Below are 24670 nucleotides of genomic sequence, written 5' to 3'. Positions count from 1 at the left end.
TCCATTCCAGTCCTGTCCGGTTTCGCTATCAGTTGGTACCAACTTGGGTCCTGTCCTGTTTCAGCCTGTTACCAGTCAGCACCAGTTCCGCACTTGGGTCCTGTCCAGCTTCAGCTGGTTCCAGTCCGACACGAGTTGGCCAGGCTTTGGCACTTCTGGACCACTGTATTCTCGATTGCCGGTCAGCCTGCTCTTGGATCAGCACCTGCCACCGTCACTGGACTCCTCACAGGGTCACGTTCTCGGTATATGCCAAGAAGGTGTGTTTAGTTTGTTTCCTGGGTTCCTGTAATTCCGGATCCCGTTTTATAGCCAGTTTAAAGTCTAAGTTATGCAGTAAACGGATTAGTTTCTAAACAAATCGGGCTTTTAAGTTTATCCTTAGATTCCAGTCAAGCCAAGTAGTTGTTCCTGAGTTCTTTATCTGCTATTTCGGGACTCTGATATCTGGCCAAGGCGGGTTCCATAAGATCTTTACTCAGTCCCAGCAAGTCTTGCTTCCTGAAACTAGGTCTACCCTCAGCGAGTTCTACTCCATCCTCTTGTCCATAGTGAGTACATAGCGAGGGGCGAGGGGCCGCAACCTGCTGTCCAAACTCCCTTGTGGGGGTCCCTGATAACCCCCGCTGGGCAGTTAGACTCCGCAACCTCGCCAAGGAGTTTAGTCAACACTCACATCAAGAAGGTTTATGCGTAGGTAGTATATTCTGCCTGCTAAACTCTCAGCTCTTCCAGTACAGACCGGTCCAAGACTGCAGCCTGAATCGGATCCACAACCATCGCCCATAATTTAGTCCATGTTTGTTAGCTGCCTATCACCCGTCCCGATGTACTGTGGTGGTGAGGGCTGAGGTGGGGGTTTGCTTAAAGCCAAAGTCTCCTTCCCACGCTACAAGTTGTATGATCTTTGCCAGTTGTATGATCCTTGTTACATGCACATGGGCAGTATGACTGTCGAATCCCTGTGCGCCCATTCACGTGTGTATAGTAGCATTATAAGGAGAGCTACAGGTGTATTAGCCTAGGGCAGCTGTAAGTTTTAACCAGGCCCTTGTTGCAAGTCCACCAATCAGGTTTACACCTCTGCCACCACCCGCAATAAGCTTACCACTAATAAATCCATAGTATTTGCGGGAAACCCAACACCTGTACCACATGTATTATAGTAAAACCAGAGGCTGCGCCATCTGTATTATAGTAACAACAGAGGCTGCACCACCTGTTTTAAGGTAACCCCACCCAGAGGTTGTAAACACCAGAGCTGCTCAGCCGAACACAAATAAAGTATAATTACCTGCTGCTAGACACGGCCGTGGCTGCTCTTCCTTATGGGAGTGCAAAGCTCAGACCACGGTAAAATCACCACCGCTCCAAACTCCACTACATGGCCAGGTAACAGACCGCTGTTGGACTGGTATGACAGAAAATGGCCACTGACCTTTTGAACTGAGGATATGTATGGTCAGGAGCCATCTTTTGAGTCTGGTCCCAGACAGCAACGGCTGGTGGAACTTGTAGCTTTGAAGTAGATGTTAGCTTATTCAGAGTCAGGTGACTCTAATTGTAGGAGACAGGGTCGAGCCCTCTGTCTATCCGGCCCAGGACTCCAGTTTCCGTAATCCCCCCTTGATGGTGGCCCTGGCCTTGGTAAACCTTTTTTTGTAATTTATTTTGACAAGGAAGGTTTTCTATGCCTGAGAATAATTACTATTCCAGGGTATCATTAATCACAATGAGTAGTACGGTATTCAAGTAGCTTTCCCCATTAATTACTACTATTAGTTTTATTTATGCTAGGATTTTGTTAGAATCCACAATCTAATCTGGTGCATGATATATATTTATGTATATAGACCTGTATATTGATAATTTATGTGTTGCAGAGAAATGAAGGTCGTTCTGATCGGGCTCCTGAGCCAAGCTCTTTTTTGCTCGCTGATTCTAGGTCAACATTTCGGTCAACACAATGAGGATGATCATGATGATGATGATGACCACCACCACACACTGCAGACAAATTCTCTCCTTCACATAGCACCATATAATGCAATCTTTGCATACAAGCTCTACGGACATCTAGCTGCCAAATATCCCACTGGCAACATCTTCTTCTCTCCGCTAAGTATTTCTGTAGCATTTAGTATGGTCTCTCTTGGTGCCAAGTCTCAGACCCACAGTCAGATCCTGGAAGGACTTGGATTCAACACTTCTGCTCTGGCGACAGAAGACATCCATAAGGGCTTCCGGGAGCTGCTGCACATTCTTAATCAGCCTAACGATGACGTCCAGCTCAGCATGTCAACGCTCTATTTGTTAGCAAAGGAGTAGAACTTCTGAAGAAGTTTGTAGATGATGCCAAGAACTACTATGACTCTGAGATGGTTCCTACAGATTTCCAGAACTCAGAAGAAGCAAGAAAACAAATCAATGATTACGCGGAAAAGAAAACCGATGGGAAAATCAAAGACTTGGTGGATAGTCTGGATCCAATGACAGTTCTAGTCCTCCTAAACACAATTTTATTTAAGGGTAAGTATGAAATTGGGAAAGCTAATTATCTATCATTAAGAGATGATTACATGCTCAAGTCTATATAAGGGGAATCCCATTGGTATTCTTGTGGATTTTTACAAAGGGAAAACCAATTGGGGCTTAGAAAATGGAAAAAGAGCGGCCTTGCATAGGCCATAGGCAAAGCTAACATTAAAATAGGCTGATGCACCCCGCTACCACCTCAAATCTGAGATAGTGAGTACTGTATAAATGTAGCCTTTGGGTATTGGTACAGAGGTCTACTCAGTTGGTGATAGCAGATTGAACACTGTTAAGTCTCAAATCATTAGCGAAATGTTAAATTTATAATATGGTCACATCAGAACTTCTTATAATGGTATGTGGGTTAGACCTCAACACCTATTGTGGAGGTCGGCGTTACACAGTGCAGACAAAATGTAGCAGCGGCAGCCTATGTCGATTATAGAGGAAATGGGGAGATTTGAAAGCAAGTAGAAAAAGCCCAGTTGTATTTGCTCGGGTTGTAGTGACCCAATAAGACTTATTAGAGGGTCATTACGGATCAGCCCAGCGGTGGTCCACAAAGAAAACTGGTCGTGGCGTTGACCAACCTGGGACAACAATGACCTGCCCCATGAGACAAACAGCTTCCCAGGGAACAGTGAAGTCCATGACTGATCCACCTCTTGGCATTGATGACCAATTGTTTCCCTACTGTAGATGTTGTTTCTTCAATGTACTAGACAATCCTGCTGTCATTATACAATTATTCTGCTTTGAATATGAGCAGAACAGTTTGGACATGGACTTTTCTCCTACTTGGTTGTAAAGTGGAGCAAGGACTTTGGGAATAAAATGGAATTTGGTATTTCAGAAGAGAGCGATACCAGTCGCATTTCTTGATGTTCAAATTTATTTCAGGAACATGGAAACAGGAATTCGATGAGAATGCCACAAGGGAGAGAGACTTTCATGTGGATAAAAACACGGTTGTGAAAGTGCCAATGATGAGCCGACGAGGGGTGTACCGTGTGGCTTTCATACAGGAGCCAGGATGTGTAGTGGTCGAGGTCCCATACAAAGGAAACACTGCTGCAGTCCTAATATTACCAGATGCTGGGAAACTGCCCGAGGTGGAACAGGTTCTCCGGAACGGGTCACTGCAGACATGGACCAAACTACTGAGACCAATGTAAGACTCTTCTTGTGTAAGAGAGCTTGGAGATTTGATGATAGATAAGTAACTCTGATTACGGTTACGTTTCAAAAAGTAAATTCCCATATGCCATGCCCAGTCTTGGGTGCTGCATTTTATGCTAATCCTCAACAATAAGGATGGAGTTAAGGGCCCAGTGCAGTCCAGCGAGCAGGTTAATGCCGCCCCACCGAACGTACCCCCCGCTAATCGGTGGTTACTTACCACTCCGGGGATGCTTAATACTTGCAAGCAGGGCTATTTTTCTAGTTCACTCTTTCTGACAAAATATTTCTTAGATGGACAAAACCATGTGTACTGCAGGTGAGGCAGGTGTTACTTGTGCAGTGCACATGGTTTTGTCCATCTAAGAAATATTTTGTCAGAAAGCGTGAACTAGAATAAGGGCCTCAGTTCCTGCTGGACCCTGCTGAAAAATAGCCATGCTTGCAATTATGTCCCAATGTCAGGATTTACAATACGACAAGTCAATGTCCTAAAGATATCAACAGAGATATTTTGTTTTCGTGTTTTTTTGTACACAGGGAGTTCATTTTAGCACTTCCCAAACTCTCATTATCTGCCACACTTGATCTTAGACGTGAGTTAAGTGAACTGGGCATGCCGGACGTGTTTTCTGAATATGCAGATTTGACTGGCGTTACAGGTAGATTTTTGACTGTGTCCAAGGTGAGGATTTATTTTTGTATCACTTTTGTATTTTGAACATTTTAGTGAATTGTGTCACACTGTTATGCCCAAACCAGTTTACAGCCACATCCAGTTCAACTGTTATTTGCTGGTCTCTTCTTTTCATGTAAAGGGGCGATGTTTTTTATTTTTGATACCTGTGGCGACCAGTTTGATTTTTTTTTAAATATGGGGGCCAATAAGTATTTTTTTCCGGTGGGGGCCAATGTGTTTTGCCCTGTGGGCTGGGCCGGCGCCAACCCTAGGCAGCTCTAGGCATTTGCCTAGGGCGCCGGCCACTGGAGGGCCACTGGAGGGCGGCAGTTCGCCCCTCGCCCCCCCCCCCCCCCCGCATGGAGGTGCTGGCAGGAGCGGGCAGGGGTGTCCGTGCCACGGGGGTACCACTACCTACGGCGCTGTGTCCGTGCCGCCGTCTGGCAGGAGCAGGCAGGGGTGTCCATGCCGCGGCGCTGTGTATTAAGCTGTCGGCGGCAGCAGGGTCCCTGCAGTGATTAGCAAATAACTAGCACTTTCCGGCGGCCGGGCGGCAGCGCGGGAAGCGCTGCTGGGTTTGAAAACACTTGCCGCACGCTGATTGGCTGAGATTCAGCCAATCAGCGTGTGGCAAGTGTTTTCAAAATCAGAAGCGCCTCCCGCGTGATGCCGCCCGGCCGTCGGATAGCACTAGTTATTTGCTAATCACTGCAGGGACCCTGCTGCCGCCGACAGCTTAATACACAGCGCCGCAGTTTACCCCGCGGCATGGACACCCCTGCCCGCTCCTGCCAGACGGCGCAGCAGGTACCCCTCAGCCCCCCCTCCCTCCCCTAGGGCTCTCCGGTGCCTTTCACCGGCCCTGCCTGTGGGGATCTCATGGTGTGTCTTGGCAATTTTAAAATCTTATTTAGTGGGCCACAAGGTAAAAAGGTTGAAAATCACTGTTCCAGAAGGTGCACGATTGAAACTTTCAGCTGTTGGATGGCCATGCAGATTATCCGCCTGAATATGGCCTCCTAGGTGAGTGATTCTTTTGGGGCAAATTTACAAAGATGGGAGTTCTATTGAAGATGGGATGTTGTCCATAGCAACCAGATTATATCTCCTAGAAGGTGCTAAATAAATAAGAAGTAGAATCTCATTGGTTGCTATGGGCAACATCCCATCTTCAATAGAACTATCATCTTAGTAAATTTTCCCCTGTGTCTCTGTATGCGATCACTGTCAGCGACACACTTCTGACACTCCCGTAACAGGCCGAAAGACTGACCGTCTCCATGAGTCCATAAAGCCAACTCCCAGTCACCGCCAACATCCATCTGGTGCACCGGGGAATACTAAATGCAGGATGTTTGGCCTTCTATACCCCATTGTCAGGCAGACAGACATATACATATATATACTGTATATATATATATATATATATATATATTTATTTATATATGGGGTTTTGTTCATACAGTCATACAGCTATAATGGATTACTTTGTCTTTCTATGTAGGTATTATAGAATGATCTTTCAAATAATTTTCCAAAATATTTTATGTATACTGTCCTCATTCTATATTTTTTATTTTATTGGCCAATGCAGGCTGTACATAGGGCTGTGCTGAGCATGGATGAGAAGGGCACAGTGGCTGCCGCTGCCACGGTTGTTTTTACGATAGAGAGTACCTCAATGGAAATTGCACTAAACCGTCCTTTCCTGTGCATTATTCAGCAAAAAGACCCTGGGAACATTCTCTTCACTGGAAGAATCACAGAACCAAATAAATGAGTTTACATGGAACTAACATTGTTCTCAAAGGGTTTCCACTTTATCTCTTTCCACTTTATCTCTCTCTGAGCTGTGATAATTATTCCCCTGTGTCTGTTCTCTGACTTTATTTGGGTCACTGCAGGTTTATGGACTAAAGGTGCCCATAGACGCTCCGATGCGGCGGGGTCCGTTTTGTACTTTGAGATGCGCGCTCCCGCGGCATCTCATCGTACAGTCCAAAAAGTATGTGCTGCACATAGTGTTTGTACTGGCTTTTCATCGCATCGCATTGCATGCACAACGCATGCACAAGGAATGCGATGTGATGTGATGCGTGCTATTTAAGCACAAAACGGACGCCCGCGTCGGAGCGTCTATGGGCACCTATAAAGTCACATGGGTGTGGTGTAGCTAATAGACAATGGGCGGGATGCACTAACACCCGCCGCCCCCTTATCGCTCCCCCCTCCGCCGGCTACTGCAAGGTGAGGGAGAGAGATGGGGTAAGAAGCCCATAGGCTTCTATGGATAATACCCTCCGGGTGTGGTACAGCTCGCAGACAATGTCTAGTCAGTTTTTTTGTGTCTATGTCGACATGGACACTGTCTAAGTGAACCGTGTCCCCTTGCATGGCTCGCTATGCTCGCCATGCATCGGGCTCCCTACGCGCCGCACACTATTATATTCGCCCTACATGCCGTAGTGGACGGTAGGGCATGAAATACCGCCTGTCGTCACATGTCCACTCAAATTTTTGTAAGAAAAAACATGTCGACCTTTTCAAGTCTACATTTTGGCTGTCGACCTATTGACCCTGTCAACCTTTTTACTTTTGACCATGGGACCCCGTCGACCTTTTGAACCTGTCGATTATTGGACCCTGATGAACTTTTGACCCTGTCGACCATTAGTGATCGACCATATGACTTAGATATTGTAGATCTAATATACCATAACCACACTTATAGGGTGTCCATGTACACATATTGATTTTTCATGTCAACATTTTACTTGTGCTGTTAGTTGTGTCAATGTCTAACTAATGCATGTCTAACTTTTGTCAATATCTGACTTTTGTCAATGCATTAGTTAGACACTGACACAAGTCAGACATGCATTAGTTAAACACTGACACAAGTTAGACATGCATTAGTTAAACACTGACACAAGTTAGACATGCATTAGTTAAACACTGACACATGTTAGACATGCATTAGTTAGACACTGACACAAGTTAGACATGCATTAGTTAGACACTGACACAAGTTAGACATGCATTAGTTAGACACTGACACAAGTTAGACATGCATTAGTTAAACACTGACACATGTTAGACATGCATTAGTTAGACACTGACACAAGTTAGACATGCATTAGTTAGACACTGACACAAGTTAGACATGCATTAGTTAGACACTGACACAAGTTAGACATGCATTAGTTAGACACTGACACAAGTTAGACATGCGTTAGTTAGACACTGACACAAGTTAGACATGCGTTAGTTAGACACTGACACAAGTTAGACATGCATAAGTTAGACACTGACACAAGTTAGCCATGCGTTAGTTAGACACTGACACAAGTTAGACATGCATTAGACACTGACACAAGTTAGACATGCATTAGTTAAACACTGACACATGTTAGACATGCATTAGTTAGACACTGACACAAGTTAGACATGCATTAGTTAGACACTGACACAAGTTAGACATGCATTGGTTAGACACTGACACAAGTTAGACATGCATTAGTTAGACACTGACACAAGTTAGACCTGCATTAGTTAGACACTGACACAAGTTAGACATGCATTAGTTAGACACTGACACAAGTTAGACCTGCATTAGTTAGACACTGACACAAGTTAGACATGCATTAGTTAGACACTGACACAAGTTAGACATGCATTAGTTAGACACTGACACAAGTTAGACATGCGTTAGTTAGACACTGACACAAGTTAGACATGCGTTAGTTAGACACTGACACAAATTAGACATGCATAAGTTAGACACTGACACAAGTTAGCCATGCGTTAGTTAGACACTGACACAAGTTAGACATGCATTAGACACTGACACAAGTTAGACATGCATTAGTTAAACACTGACACATGTTAGACATGCATTAGTTAGACACTGACACAAGTTAGACATGCATTAGTTAGACACTGACACAGTTAGACATGCATTAGTTAGACACTGACACAAGTTAGACATGCATTAGTTAGACACTGACACAAGTTAGACATGCGTTAGTTAGACACTGACACAAGTTAGACATGCGTTAGTAAGACACTGACACAAGTTAGACATGCATTAGTTAGACACTGACACAAGTTAGACATGCGTTAGTTAGACACTGACACAAGTTAGACATGCGTTAGTTAGACACTGACACAAGTTAGACATGCATAAGTTAGACACTGACACAAGTTAGTCATGCGTTAGTTAGACACTGACACAAATTAGACATGCATTAGACACTGACACAAGTTAGACATGCATTAGTTCAACACTGACACAAGTTAGACATGCATTAGTTCAACAGTGACACAAGTTAGACATGCATTAGTCAAATGGAGATAAGAGTAACGACACAAGTAAAATGTCAACATGGACAATAAATATGTGTACGTGGACACACAATTAATAAGTGTACTGCGTCCCCTCACATGGCTCACTTTTTTGGGGGTTTGAAAAAAAGTTAGTTGTTGGGATATTGAGGGGTAGATTTATTATAGCGGCGCCTATCGCGCCACTATAACAGTTCCTGCTTCGCCTCATTAGCGAGGCGAAGCAGGAGGGGACACCGACAAAATCTATTAAGATCTTGCCGCCGGAGTCGGGGAGCGCTTACTCCCCCCTCCGGCGATGTCCCTCCTCCCCCCCCCCCCCCCCCCGGCCGGCTCACTGCGCTTGCGCTGGATCTCGCTAGTCTCGCGAGATCCCAGCGCAGCTCAGCGCCAGCAGCAGGGACAGCGCTGTCCCTGCTGTTAGGTATAGGGCATCGCCGCCTGCAGCTGGCAAAGTCGACAGCTGCAGGCTGCGGAACGATAAATGTGGCAGGAAGCAGGGCCGCAGTGCAAAATATCGCCCCTGCGCTATGCCTCCTGCCCCACACCGCCGGCGTTAGAGTAAACGCTCGGCAGGTGTAATATATGGGGAAGCGCTATCCCCTGCTATAACGCACAGGGATAGCGCAGATTCCCCTGATCGCCTAGTAATAAATCTACCTCTGAGTGCGTTAACATGTGTAACTAATGCATGTCTAACTTTTGTCAATGTCTAACTAATGCTTATCTAACTTTTGTCAGTGTCTAACAAATGCATGTCCAACTTTTGTCAATGTCTATCATTAAAAACTGGTGAATCGTTAGGCGCTGACACTAGCTGCTGTCCACGAGTGGTGGGTGAGGTCCCTCAGTAAATACAATGGGAAATAAAACAGGAATTGTGGCCAGCGCTCTGTTTCACTGAATAATACAATGCTTTATGATTAATGACGGAATTGAAGTACACTTTCTCCCAGGATGCTGGGCAGGAATTCAGTCTGCTATAGGCTCAACGCGTTTTAGGGTAGCATACACCTTCTTCAGGAGCAAGTTCTCCTGTATTATTGCATACCACCCCATAGTTCCTCACTCTGCCATGTGATACCCTGTATTATTGTATACCACCCCATAGTTCCGCCCTCGGACATGTGATGCCCTGTATTATTGCATACCACCCCAATAGTTCCGCACTCTGCCATGTGATGCCCTGTATTATTGTATACCACCCCATAGTTCCTCACTCTGCCATGTGATACCCTGTATTATTGTATACCACCCCATAGTTCGCACTCCGCCATGTGATGCCCTGTATTATTGTATACCACCCCATAGTTCCGCACACTGCCATGTGATGCCCTGTATTATTGTATACCACCCCATAGTTCCGCACTCTGCCATGTGTTGCCATGTATTATTATATACCACCCCATAGTTCCGCACACTGCCATGTGATGCCCTGTATTATTGTATAACACCCCATAGTTCCGCACTCTGCCATGTGATGCCCTGTATTATTGTATACCACCCCATAGTTCCGCACTCTGCCATGTGATGCCCTGTATTATTGTATACAACCCATAGTTCCGCACACTGCCATGTGATGCCCTGTATTATTGTATACCACCCCATAGTTCCGCACTCCGCCATGTGATGCCCTGTATTATTGTATACCACCCCATAGTTCCGCACCCTGCCATGTGATGCCCTGTATTATTGTATACCACACCATATTTCCGCACCCTGCCATGTGATGCCCTGTATTATTATATACCACCCCATAGTTCCACACTCTGCCATGTGATGCCCTGTATTATTGTATACCACCCCATAGTTCCGCACTCTGCCATGTGATGCCCTGTATTATTCTATACCACCCCATAGTTCACACGCTGCCATGCGATGCCCTGTATTATTGTATACCACCCCATAGTTCCGCACTTTGCCATGTGATGCCCTGTATTATTCTATACCACCCCATAGTTCCACACGCTGCCATGTGATGCCCTGTATTATTGTATACCACCCCATAGTTCCGCACACTGCCATGTGATGCCCTGTATTATTGTATACTAACCATAGTTCCGCACTCTGCCATGTGATGCCCTGTATGATTGTATACCACCCCATAGTTCCGCACTCTGCCATGTGATGCCCTGCATTATTGTATACCACCCCATAGTTCCGCACACTGCCATGTGATGCCCTGTATTATTGTATACCACCCCATAGTTCCGCACCCTGCCATGTGATGCCCTGTATGATTGTATACCACCCCATAGTTCCGCCCTCTGCCATGTGATGCCCTGCATTATTGTATACCACCCCATAGTTCCGCACACTGCCATGTGATGCCCTGTATTATTGTATACCACCCCATAGTTCCGCACCCTGCCATGTGATGCCTGTATTATTGTATACCAACCCATAGTTCCACACTCTGCCGTGTGATGCCCTGTATTATTGTATACCACCCCATAAATCCGCACACTGCCATGTGATGCCCTGTATTATTGTATACAACCCATAGTTCCGCACCCTGCCATGTGATGCCCTGTATTATTGTATAAGAACCCATATTTCCGCACTCGGCCATGTGATGCCCTGCATTATTGTATACCACCCCATAGTTCCACACTATGCCATGTGATGCCCTGTATTATTCTATACCACCCCATAATTCCGCACACTGCCATGTGATGCCCTGTATTATTGTATACAACCCATAGTTCCGCACTCTGCCATGTGATGCCCTGTATTATTGTATAAGAACCCATATTTCCGCACTCGGCCATGTGATGCCCTGCATTATTGTATACCACCCCATAGTTCCACACTATGCCATGTGATGCCCTGTATTATTCTATACCACCCCATAATTCCGCACACTGCCATGTGATGCCCTGTATTATTGTATAACAACCCATAGTTTCGCACACTGCCATGTGATGCCCTGTATTATTATATACCACCCCATAGTTCCGCACGCTGCCATGTGATGCCCTGTATTATTGTATACTAACCCATAGTTCCGCACCCTGCCATGTGATGCCCTGTATTATTGTATACCATACCATAGTTCTTCACTCTGCCATGTGTTGCCGTGTATTATTATATACCACCCCATAGTTCCGCACTATGCCATGTGATGCCCTGTATTATTGTATAACACCCCATAGTTCCGCACTCTGCCATGTGATGCCCTGTATTATTGTATACCACACCATAATTCCGCACTCTGCCATGTGATGCCCTGTATTATTGTATACCACACCATATTTCCGCCCTCGGCCATGTGATGCCCTGCATTATTGTATACCACCCCATAGTTCCGCACTCTGCCATATGATGCCCTGTATTATTGTATACCAACCCATAAGTCCGCACTATGCCATGTGATGCCCTGTATTATTGTATACCACACCATAATTCCGCACTCTGCCATGTGATGCCTTGTATTATTCTATACCACCCCATAGTTCCGCACCCTGCCATGTGATGCCCTGTATTATTGTATACCAACCCATAAATCTGCATTGTATACCACCCTGATTCCAAATTCTGTCACCACAATGGCCTGTGAGGTCAACGGCTGTAGGGAGGGGGGGGGGGGGGGGGGGCACTGGTTAGTATCAGACCCAGATTTGCAGACACCTTGTCCAGAGGGCCAAACTGTGTGTAGACATATGTGTACAGGAAATATACTACTGCCCTGAAAACACAGAATCCAGTAATCCGCATTGATCAGGATCCCAACACCTGAATACCTACTGCTGGGATCCTAATTGGTGATTGTTCTTTCAGGGCTTTTTCTATCTCACCTCTGCAAACTGAGTCTTGTAACAAAGTTTCATTTAAGCGCCAGGTCCATTGACCCAGAAGTTGTGGGGTAGTAATCAGGGTCATACTGGGGCATGGTCGGACCAGGTTATCAAACCTATGGAGGACTCAAGTAGAGAGGAAGGTGTCTGTCAGCGCAGGCGGCTTTTGTGTTCCCGGCTGTGACCGTGGTGAACCAGTGGAGGGCGCTGGGTAGCCAAATGCAGAAGGCTTGATATAGGACATACACAGGGGGATCAGGGCACAGCGAACCAGAGGGTTGGCGGAGACCAGGAACAGGGGCGCGGAGTCTAACCTGCCAGCGGTATTCACCAGGGAGCCCCGCAAGGAGCTTTGGACTTAGCTGCGTCTGACAGGCAGGTCGCGGCCCCCTGCCCTGGTCCTCTGGACGCAGGCTGGGGCGAGAATACTTGAGCTTGAGAAGGAGCTTTTGAGAGCTCAGCGAGGGGGACGCAATCTGGGAATTGCAGGAGATGTCGACCAATGGTGTCGATCGTGGTGCCGACAGCTGGTGCGAGACTCAAGGAATACGCTGGAGCAATAGCACGTAGATGGTAAGTCACTATGATACACAGCAGAGGGGTGTCAACCCTGGAGTCGACGGAGCCTGTCGGCAGTTCAGGACAAGATGGTGAAATATCACTGATGGCTCGGAAGCCAATGATGATACTCAGCGGGGCACCGGCTACTCGACTGCAGAGGTGGAATGGCAGGAGTCTTCTGGAGATGGACAGAACCAGGTAAGTATCGCAGGTGCAGGTGACGCTGGAACGAGACACAGGGGAGCCTGGAGATCTCGGAGTCTTGGAACTTCTCTGACACAGGAGAACACTGAGAGCAGATAAGCAATTGTTCAAGACAAGGAAGGAAGGCCGCAGGCCTTGCTTGTCTGTGATTGGCTGCCAGCCGCAGCACCAATCAACACTGGGGAATGGAGCACACACTTTGACTCAGGTACAGGTGTGCAGGTCAGAGGTTGAGCAGATGGTCAGCGGGGATTGGTCTGGATGGTCAGCTGACTGTGAGTGTCATGGCGGCTCCCATGCTGCTGGGGAGTGACGTGAACCCGGCAGGGGACAATGGCATCGGCCCGCGGGGACACTGGGAACATCACGCCACATATCGGATGCCATGCGGATGACAGACCTCCCACGCAACGCAGACCATCGAGAGGGTAATGACCGATGTTTCCGATGGTGAGATCTGCGGTTTGTGACAGTGTCTATAGCTAATGAAAACATAGTCTAATCTCTATGAGGGTTAGAGAAGAAGCAGTAATCTCGTTTCTGCGGGTGAAGGACAAGAATCTGCCAATTGGAGCTCATGAAAGATCTTTTTAACCTGCTGGAATTTTCATGTGGAGACTCGAGGGGTGCTGGACAATGTGTCAAAAGATGGGTCCATGACCCAATTTAAATCCCCACCTAGAACTACCGTACCCTTTAGAAGGTGATCCAAGGGTCTTTCAGGTGGGACCTGAAAAAGGACGTTTGGGCAGTTTTGGGTTCATAGATTGATACAAATGTGTAGGGGTGCATAGAAATTTTACGATGCACCAATATTAGTCAACCTGGAACTCTTTTCTCTACCAACATATCAGAAACTTTTTTGAAGATTTTTAGAAGATAGGATTGCTACCTCTTTAGACTTGCTGTCAGGGTTGTTAGAATAAAATGCCAGTGATAAGCGGTGGGTGGTAAGAGATGGGTACGGCTGACATCTTGAAATTAATCTCCTGTGCAATGGCGATTTCTAAGTCAGGGGGAAGGGGAGGACACGAAAGTCAGGGGGAAGGGGAGGAAAGGAAAGACAGGAGTGAATAGGACCAGGAAGGAAGGGAACATCAGAAAAAAAAGAATTCTAAACCATGTAACAAAACCTGCCATGGGGAAACTGAAGCAAAAGATAGTCGGAATTCCAAGAGGCTATGCAGTCATATGTGAACAGTGAGCGCGGGGATCACCACTAAGGGCAAAAGCAAGCATAAATATAGTAGTCTTCAGCAGGTGCATAAACAGCGTCGCAGCGGGGCGGTCAGTCCGCAGTGTCTGGGAAGCGCTGACTGGACACTGCGCACAGTGGTGGCAGAATTTGATGGTTTTTTTTCAAAACATAAGCTGGCTACTGATTGGCTGAGAGTGCTTCACAACTGGCACACACCTACAGTTCGGAACAACACATCGTGGGTGCTAAAAAGCACCCGAGAAGTGCCATTGATCAAGCAGGTTCAATCTGCAGGGTCCGACCTGATGCTCACGGGACCTGACTAATGCATGTCTAACTTTTGTCAATGTCTGACTAATGCATGTCTAACTTTTGTCAATGTCTGACTAATGCATGTCTAACTTTTGTCAATGTCTGACTAATGCATGTCTAACTTTTGTCAATGTCTGACTAATGCATGTCTAACTTTTGTCAATGTCTGACTAATGCATGTCTAACTTTTGTCAATGTGTAATGAATGTCTAACTTTTGTCAATGTGTAATGAATGTCTAACTTTTGTCAATGACTAACTAATGCATGTCTAACTTTTGTCAATGTCTGACTAATGCATGTCTAACTTTTGGGGGGAAATTGACTAAGATGAATTCGTAAAAAAAAAAATCGTATTTCCATAGTAAAATACGATTTTTTTTGGCATATTCGTATTTTTGGCATTTACTATGCCAAAAATACAAATATTCGTATTCTTATTTATGGCACATTTGTATTTACAAATACGAATGTATACTCCATCGGAAAATACGAATACGAATCACGATTCAAAAAGAATGGTGATTCCCAATTTACTAAGCGGCCAGCTGCTAATTAGCGTAAAATGGCCGCTAAATGCTGGCCAAATACGCCAGGAAAATACACTTTATTTTCCTGTCGTATTTGGCTATAGCCTGCATGGATCAGTCAGATGGATCTGATGTCTGAAAAAAGTTCCTTGGAGTGCCATGTTTCTTCCGTACCCTATATATATATATCTATATATATATATATATATATATATATCTATATACTAGGTGATTCATCGCGCCCTACGGGCGCTCTTCACACCGTCGTAAGGGGCTGCGCCCCCTTAATTTGTGAACGTTTGTATATGAGAAATATGGTTAGAATTGTATAAAAGATGCCCTGTATTGCAACTTAGGTGTCCGCGAATCGCGGGAGGGGGGGTCGCGGAGGGTGCCGCGAATTGCAGGAGGGGGGGTCGCGGGGGGTGCCGCGAATTGCAGGAGGGGGGTTGTGGGGGGGTGGATGCTGCGAATCGCGGGAGGGGAGGGATTGCAGAGAATCGCGGGAGGGGGGTCGCGGGGTGGGTTGCGGCAATCGCAGGAGGGGGTTACGGGGGCGGGGGTTGCGGCGAATCATGGTAGGGGGTCGCGGGGGGTGTGCCGTGAATCACGGGAGGGGGGGTCACGGGGTGGGTGCCGAGAATCGCGGGGGGTGTGTGTGTGCCGTGAATCGCGGGAGTGGGGGTTGCGGGGGGGGGGGGGGGTGACGCGAATCGCCACAAGAAAAAATCAACACAGAAAGGTCAACACATGTAAATGTTAACATAAGTGTGGCACTTCATTGGTGTCCATGTCGACACATGAGAATGAATATGAAAGCATTCAAAAAATGAAAAAAAAAAACCCTTCAAAAACTCATGTCAACCTTTTTCATTGTCGACCATAGCCATGTCAGTGTTTTCCATGTGCAATTTAATTCTGGAGCTGCCGCGAATCGTGGGGGGTGCCGCGAATTGCGGGAAGGGGGGGGTCGCGGGGGTGGGTGCCGCGAATCGCGGGAGGGGGGTTACAGGGCGGGGGTTGCGGCGAATCAGGGGAGGGGGGGTCGCGGGGGTGTGCCATGAATCACGGGAGGGGGGGTCACGGGGTGGGGTGCCGAGAATCGCGGGGGAGGTGTGTGTGTGTGTGCCGTGAATCGCGGGAGTGGGGGTTGTGGGGGGGGGGAAGGGGTGGGGGGGGATGTGACGCAAATCGCCACAAGAAAAAATCAACACAGAAAGGTCAACACATGTAAATGTTGACATAAGTGTGGCACTTCATTGGTGTCCATGTCGACACATGAGAATGAATATGAAAACATTCAAAAAATGAAAAAAAAAAATTCAAAAACTCATGTCAACCTTTTTCATTGTCGACCATAGCCATGTCAGTGTTTTCCATGTGCAATTTAATTCTGGAGCTGCCGCGAATCACGGGGGGTGCCGCGAATTGCGGGAGGGGGGGGGGTCGCGGGGTTGGGTGCCGCGAATCGCGGGAGGGCGGGGTTCACAGGGGTTCCGGTGGGGGGTTGCCGCGAATTGCGGGAGGTGGGGGGTCACGGGGGGTGCCGCGAATCGGGGGAGGGGGGGTTGCGGGGGGGGTGTGACGCGAATCGCCACAAGAAAAAATCAACACAGAAAGGTCAACACATGTAAATGTTGACATAAGTGTGCCACTTCATTGGTGTCCATGTTGACACATGACAATGAATATGAAAACATTCAAAAAATGAAATAAATCTTCAAAAAGTCATGTCAACCTTTTTCATTGTCGACCATAGCCGTGCCAGTGTTTTGCATGTGCCATTTAATCCTGGGGCTGCCGCGAATCGCGGGGGGTGCCACGATTTGCGGGAGGGGGGGGGTTGCGGGGGGTGGGTGCCGCGAATCGCGGGAGAGCGGGGTTCATGGGGTTCCGGTGGGGGGTTGCCGCGAATTGCGGGAGGGGGGGGGTCGCGGGGGGGTGCCGGGGTGCCGCGAATCGCCGGAGGGGGGGTTGCGGGGGGTGTGACGCGAATCGCCACAAGAAAAAAATCAACACAGAAAGGTCAACACATGTAAATGTTGACATAAGTGTGCCACTTCATTGGTGTCCATGTCGACACATGACAATGAATATGAAAAAATTAAAAAAATTAAAAATAAATCTTCAAAAACTCATGTCAACCTTTTTCATTGTCGACCATAGCCATGTCAGTGTTTTGCATGTGCCATTTAATCCTGGGGCTGCTGCGAATTGCGGGGGGGGGGGTGCCGCGAATCGCGGGAGGGGGGTCGCAGGGGGGGTGCCGCCAATCGTGCAAGGGGGGGTCGTGGGGGGGTTCTTTTTGCCACGAATCGCGGGAGGGAGGTCGCGGGGGGGGGGTGTTTTTTCCGCAAATCGGGGGGGGGGGGTGTCACGGGGGAGGGTTTGCCGCGATTCGCGGGAGGGGGGGTCGCGGGTGGTGGTTATGCTGCGAATTGCGGGAGGGGTCGTGGGGGGTTCTTTTTGCAGCGAATCGCGGGAGGGGGGGTCGCGGGGGTGTTTTTGCTGCGAATCGCGGTAGGGGGGGTCGCGGGGGAGCGGGTGTTTTTGCCGCGAATCGCGGGAGGGGGAGGGGGGGGGGCGCGGGGGGGGGGAGGTTTTGCCGCAAATCACGGGAGGGGGGCGTTGCCTTTATCTGTGCTGAAAGGTGTTCAGCACAGATGAAGGCAATCACACATTAAGAGGAAAGTCCAGGAACAGAGCGTTATAGACACAGACACCCACTTTGAGTGACAGATGTAGCCAAATATATAGGAGATATATATATATATATATAGATATATATATATATACAAGGAGTCCGCACACAGTTCACTGGTTCATCCAGGTTGTGCTCACTCCAGGGCACAAGACCATAACATAGTATTTTTGAAGGAGGGCACTCACCAATTCGCAGATAAAACTTCAATATATTAAATCCATTAAAATATTGAACTTTAAGTCATCAACGTTTCGGTCCGCATTTCAGACCTTCTTCAAGACAGGCAGTAAGGCAACAAGAGATCTTACTCCAACAGAGAGCACTTTTAGATAACTTTTGGTACCTTAAGGCCGGGGACCGGGTCTGGAAGCTCCTCTCTCCATATCATGCAGTGTGCAGCAGTCTCGTGACTGTGCTGCTGCGCTGCTCTTCGGTTGTCAGTCACGCGCGGCATGACGTCACACTGCGGTTGGGGCTTCCTTTGCCGAGTCCCGCCGCCGGCGGCTGTCTTGTCAGTGACACACTGACACTATAGGATGCATGTGACTGTGCAGTAAGTGCGCAGTCACAATGTGCCACCGCGGCCGCCGGGCTCGTAATCAGCTCGGAGCCGGGCGGTGGGCGGGCTCAAGCCGGACAGTGAAGGGGCGGGCAACCGTGGGGGTGAGTGACAGCCTGTGACATTGCTGCTGGGGAGAGTTGCCCGGGCCCCTACCCTCTGTCAGAGCGGCAGGGCCCGGGGCTCAAGTACACCCCAGACCCCCCTGTCGGCGGCCCTGTGTATATATATATCTCTATATATCTATATAGATATATAGATATATATATGGTTTTGTTCATACAGTCATACAGCTATAATGGATGACTTTGTCTTTCTATGTAGGTATTATAGAATGATCTTTCAAATCATTTTCAAAAATATTTTATGTATACTGTCCTCATTCTATATTTTTATTTTATTGGCCAATGCAGGCTGTACATAGGGCTGTGCTGAGCATGGATGAGAAGGGCACAGTGGCTGCCGCTGCCACAGCTGTTGGATTTGGGATACAGAGTGCCCCAAAGGAAATTGCACTAAACCGTCCTTTCCTGTGCATTATTCAGCAAAAAGACCCTGGGAACATTCTCTTCACTGGAAGAATCGCAGAACCAAAGAAATGAGTTTACATGGAAATAGCATTGTTCTCAAAGGGTTTTCACTTTATCTCTTTCCACTTTATCTCTCTCCGAGCTGTGATAATTATTCCCCCTGTGTGTGTCCTCTGACTTCATTTGGGTCACTGCAAGTTTATGGACATAGAGTCACATGGGTGTGGTATAGCTAATAGGCAATGGGCGGGATGCACTAACACCCTCTGCCCCCTTACCGCCCCCCCCCCCCGCTCTGCCAGCTACTGCAATTATACTAAACGCATATGCTTTAACAGCTGCCCTCTGTGAAGTAGCTGGTGGGGGGTGAGTGGGACCCCACGGCTCTACCCCTTCTCGTCTCCCTGGCAGCTCCCTGCTCAGAACCGAGCACCTGGAAGGTGCTAGTGAGAAGGAGGTCACTGGTACGGGCATACCACAATGCAGTAAAAACCCCAATAACAGGGATTTTACCACATTTTTCCTTTAGTGCATCCTGCCCAATGTCTAGTCAGACAGTCAGTAGGCTAAAACCAGAAGTTAGATATGCATTAGTTAGACACTGACACAAGTTAGACATGCGTTAGACACTGACACAAGTCAGACATGCATTAGTTAGACACTGACACAAGTTAGACATGCATTAGACACTGACACAAGTTAGACATGCGTTAGTTAGACACTGACACAAGTTACACATGCATTAGACACTGACACAAGTTAAACATGCATTAGACACTGACACAAGTTACACATGCATTAGACACTGACACAAGTTAGACATGCGTTAGTTAGACACTGACACAAGTTACACATGCATTAGTTAGATCCTGACACAAGTTAGACATGCGTTAGTTAGACACTGACACGTTAGACATGCATTAGACACTGACACAAGTTAGACATGCGATAGTTAGACACTGACACAAGTTACACATGCATTAGTTAGACACTGACACAAGTTACACATGCATTAATTAGACACTGACACAAGTTACACATGCATTAGACACTGACACAAGTTACACATGCGTTAGTTAGACACTGACACAAGTTAGACATGCGTTAGACACTGACACAAGTTAGACATGCGTTAGACACTGACACAAGTTAGACATGCATTAGACACTGACACAAGTTAGACATGCGTTAGTTAGACACTGACACAAGTTACACATGCATTAGTTAGACACTGACACAAGTTAGACATGCGTTAGACACTGACACAAGTTATACATGCATTAGTTAGACACTGACACAAGTTAGACATGCGTTAGTTAGACACTGACACAAGTTATACATGCATTAGTTAGAAACTGACACAAGTTAGACATGCATTAGTCCAATGGTGAAAAGAGTAATGACACAAGTAAAATGTTGACATGGACAATTAATATGTGTACATGGACACACAATTAATAAGTGTACTGTGTCCCCTCACATGGTTTACTTTTTGGGGGTTTGAAAAGAAGTTAGTTGATGGGATATTGAGTGCGTTAACGTGTGTAACTAATGCATGTCTAACTTTTGTCAATGTCTAACTAATGTATGTCTAACTTTTGTCAATGTCTAACTAATGCTTATCTAACTTTTGTCAATGTCTATCAAATGCATCATTAAAAACTGGTGAATCGTTAGGCGCTGACACTAGCTGCTGTCCACGAGTGGTGGGTGAGATCCCTCAGTAAATACAATGGGAAAAAAAATCAGGAATTGTGGCCAGCGATCTGTTTCACTGAATAATACAATGCTTTATGATCATTATTCTAAACAATAATACTTTAATAATACCATATATGGATAAAAATTTGAAATATAAAATATAATAAGAACAAATATGTGCACATATGAATCAATTGGAGACCATACTTGGCGTATTCCGTTTCTGATAGGAAAGTAAATGGTGTGCTGAGCAGCAAATATGGGGGAAAGCTGCAGGTTGAAGAAATAGTCAGGTGACCACTCTCATGTAACCATGTGATGCCCTATGTCACGGGTGTCAAACACAAGGCCCGCGGGCCAAATCCGGCCTGCCAGACCTCGTCATGTGGCCCGCGCAAGGAGATAGCACGCAGGGGCAGTGTGTCTAATACAGGAGTGCTGCGGGCCGCGTCCACGTCCGCGGCACCTGTTCCTCCACTGTCGGCGGCCATGTTCCTGTAGGCACATATGTATGCGGCTACAGAAACATGGCCGCCGGCCTCCACGGCTACGTGGAGGAGGGCCCGGCCGCCTGTTCCCTCTGATGCCCGGCAGTGACAGACACTGGGTGGGGACGTCATGACGATGACGCCGCCCTCCCATGCGTCTGTAGAGAAGTAGGAGCAGGCAGGGAAGCTGGACCGGGAGTCGGGGACAGTGTGTCCGCTGCAAGCAGTGAAGAAAAGCTGGAAGCCGCAGCAGCTGCATGACAGACGGAGAAACAGTAAGTGAGGATGAGGATCACACTCACAATAAAAAAAAAATATATATCTGCTGTTTCCTGAGGTGTCCCCGTGTATAATAATAATAATAATAATAATAATAATAATAATAATAATAATAATAATGCCATGACACCACAGGCTGCTCCTCCTGTATAATCATTTATGTGTAATGGCATTACTTTTATTATATTATACAGGGGGAGCAGTCTGTGGTGTCATGGCATTATTATTATACAGGGGGAGCAGCCTGTGGTGTCATGGCATTCATTTTATATTATACAGGGGGAGCAGCCTGTGGTGTCATGGCATTATAATTATACAGGGGGACCTACAGATACAACCGGCCCTTTGAGGGTGACCAAACTGCTGATGCGGCCCCCGATGAATTTGAGTTTGACACCCCTGCCCTATGTTATTGGATGCCGCCCCATAATTCCGCACTCTGCCATGTGATGTCCTGTATTATTGTATAACACCCCATAGTTCCGCACGCTGCCATGTGATGCCCTGTATTATTCCGCACTCTGCCATGTGATGCCCTGTATTATTGTATACCAACCCATAATTCCAGACTCTGCCATATGATGCCCTGTATTATTGCATACCAACCTAGGTAAAATCCACCACTGTAGTGAAGCCAGATGCAGCCTGTGAGACTGCACTGGAATCACTGTGACTGGCAGTGACTTCCTATTAGAAGTCAGACCTGCCAGTCACCCAAGGCAGTCCCACTGGGAGGTTTTCCCTCACTCCGGGGCTGCCCCTTTGGCTTTTATGGGCAGTACCCGCAGCAGCCCATAGAACCAGGGGCAGGTGCATGCACAGTATCTAGTTTGGTACTGCGCATGCCTCGGTCCTGGTGCCTGTTATCTGTATTCTACAGGCTCCAGGACCGGGATTTAACGTCTATGGGCTGCCACCAAAGCAGATTGAGTCTTGTAACAAAGTTTAATTTAAGCGCCAGGTCCACTGACCCAGAAGTTGTGGGGTAGTCATCAGGGTCACATATACTGGGGCATGGTCGGACCAGGTTATTGAGCCTATGGAGGACTCAAGTAGAGAAGGAAGGTGTCTATAGCTAATGAAAATATAGTCTAATCGGGAGTAACCTCTAAGGGTCAGAGAAGGAGGAGTAATCTAAAGTAATCTAAAGGATGGAACTCATGAAAGATCTTTTTAACCTGCTGGAATTTTCGTGTGGAGACTCGAGGGGCGCTGGACGACGTGTGAAGGGATGGGTCCAGGACCCAATTTTAATCTCCACCTAGGACTACCGTACCCTTAAGAAGGGGATTTAAGTGGGGAAGGTGGGACCTGATAAAGGACATTTGGGCAGTGTTAGGGGCATAGATTGATACAAATGTGTAGGGGTGAATAGTTTACAATGCACCAATAATGGTCTACCGGGACACTTTTCTCTACCGAAACATCAGAATCTTGTAGGTTTTTAGAAAATAGGATTGCTACCCCTTTAGACTTGCTGTCAGGTTTGTTAGAATAAAATGCCAGTAAGAAGCGGTGGGTGGTAAGAGATGGGGTACGGCGGACATTTTGAAATGAGTCTCCTGTGCAACGGCGATATCTACTCTCTCTGACCAAAGGGATCTAAGGAGAGTTGACCGTTTCTCTGGGACATTCAGGCGTTTACCATTAATGGATGTTATTTTAAGTTTCAAAAAAGCAAAGGTCTTGTCCTGTTAGAGACAAAGACAAGGGCGCCTGAGGGTATGAGCTGGTCTTCAAAGAAAAGGCAGCTGCTCTATTTAGGGGTAGTCAGTCCCTAACAGTTTTACCATAGGAAAAAAGCAATGCAAAGAGAGCAGCGCCTTTTTACTACAATGATTGACACAAATTATATTGAAAGTAGAATTATTTATATAAACACAAATAGTACAATAATACATACAATATGTGATTAAAACTGATTGGATTGCTCACTCCTGGGGATTAAGGTGCAAATTTCATAATTCATATGATAAATTGATGGGTATATTACCAGGGACTAAGGAGGTTATTCTGATCGGAGCAGCCAAACGTGCGTACGTTCACTATTAACGTACGCTCTCCGTACGCGGCCGTTGGTGTTAAGTCCACCCACAAATCAGCCGCATACGTACGGGCAGAAACAACGTCGAAGGGGAGTGGCGTACAATTGAGCGTACGCCAACGTACACGGACGGACCAGCCCTTACACTCCGACAACTGGCGTACAACAGAGCGTACGCCACCGTTTACGGACTTCTCTCGTCCGTCTTCCCACCGACTTCTTGCGGCTATCTGAGCGTACGCCAGCTTGCACGGACGGGTCGCTATTGTTTTCAATGGAAAACTCAGCTTATGTCACCGCTCGTGAGAGTGAGCGTACGTCCGTGCACGCTGGCATACCCTTCACATATATGGACCTGCAAATCTTGCCTTTCAACTACAATTCTGACAATTAATTAATTATTCTAATTGTTATTCAATTATTGTTTTCTATTAACTCAATTGTCTACCTTAATAAAGACCCTAATAAAACAACATTTTAACCCTCATTACATGTATATTTGTTATGTTCTAATGTGGCATTTTAATCACTATCTATGTGTCCCCACATTGCTTTTACTTGTAAATAAATTTATGTTGGTGTTTGTGTGTATGTACTAAATTATGTCCCTAATTAGTTTGATCTGATTTTTTTACCATGTATACCTACCCTGATGTTATGTGTGATGTTTTAATCGAACATTCATGCATTTTCACTATGTGTTATTTAACTCAAAAACAAACACATTCACACAGCAATCGTTACCCCTCACCTCAAATTACAAATATAACTTACATTACACATCTGTATGTACCTACCCTTACAAACCCTATAACATATTTATGATTAAAAACACAGCCAACTTCTAACTCAACAAAAACTTTTATTTAGTACAAACATAATAAGGGGGGGGGGAATAAAAATAAATTAAATGAGGGCCTCCAAACGTAAAAAAAGAATATTCAAATAAAATAACGTCAGGAATATCTCCCGCAAAATGTTGTCCACCTCCTCCTGGTGCTGTTCAGTGTCTGTAGTGAAGGGATGAA

The 24670-nt window shown here is 46.6% G+C and overlaps 1 protein-coding gene and 1 pseudogene across 2 annotated transcripts in view; both read left to right on the top strand.

Moving 5' to 3' along the window:
- CDKL1 (cyclin dependent kinase like 1) overlaps positions 1–5471 on the top strand; it is a 79731-nt gene extending 74260 nt beyond the window's left edge. The window contains exon 10 of the transcript XR_014466318.1: positions 5456–5471. The gene's annotated coding sequence lies outside the window, so the exon portion shown is untranslated. The remainder of the gene's footprint in view (positions 1–5455) is intronic.
- LOC146049547 (alpha-1-antiproteinase-like) lies at positions 1888–19202 on the top strand (annotated as a pseudogene). Its single transcript, XR_014466141.1, has 4 exons — positions 1888–2529; positions 3436–3706; positions 4255–4399; positions 19014–19202. The product of XR_014466141.1 is annotated as an alpha-1-antiproteinase-like (transcript).
- Positions 19203–24670: the final 5468 nt, after the last annotated feature.

The sequence above is a fragment of the Crinia signifera genome, chromosome 12 (genome assembly GCF_055691185.1).
Source record: "Crinia signifera chromosome 12, ASM5569118v1, whole genome shotgun sequence".
NCBI classification, from domain to species: Eukaryota; Metazoa; Chordata; class Amphibia; order Anura; family Myobatrachidae; genus Crinia; species Crinia signifera.
The sequence above is the reverse complement of the archived record's forward strand: the minus strand, read 5'-3'. Positions and strand labels throughout refer to the sequence as shown.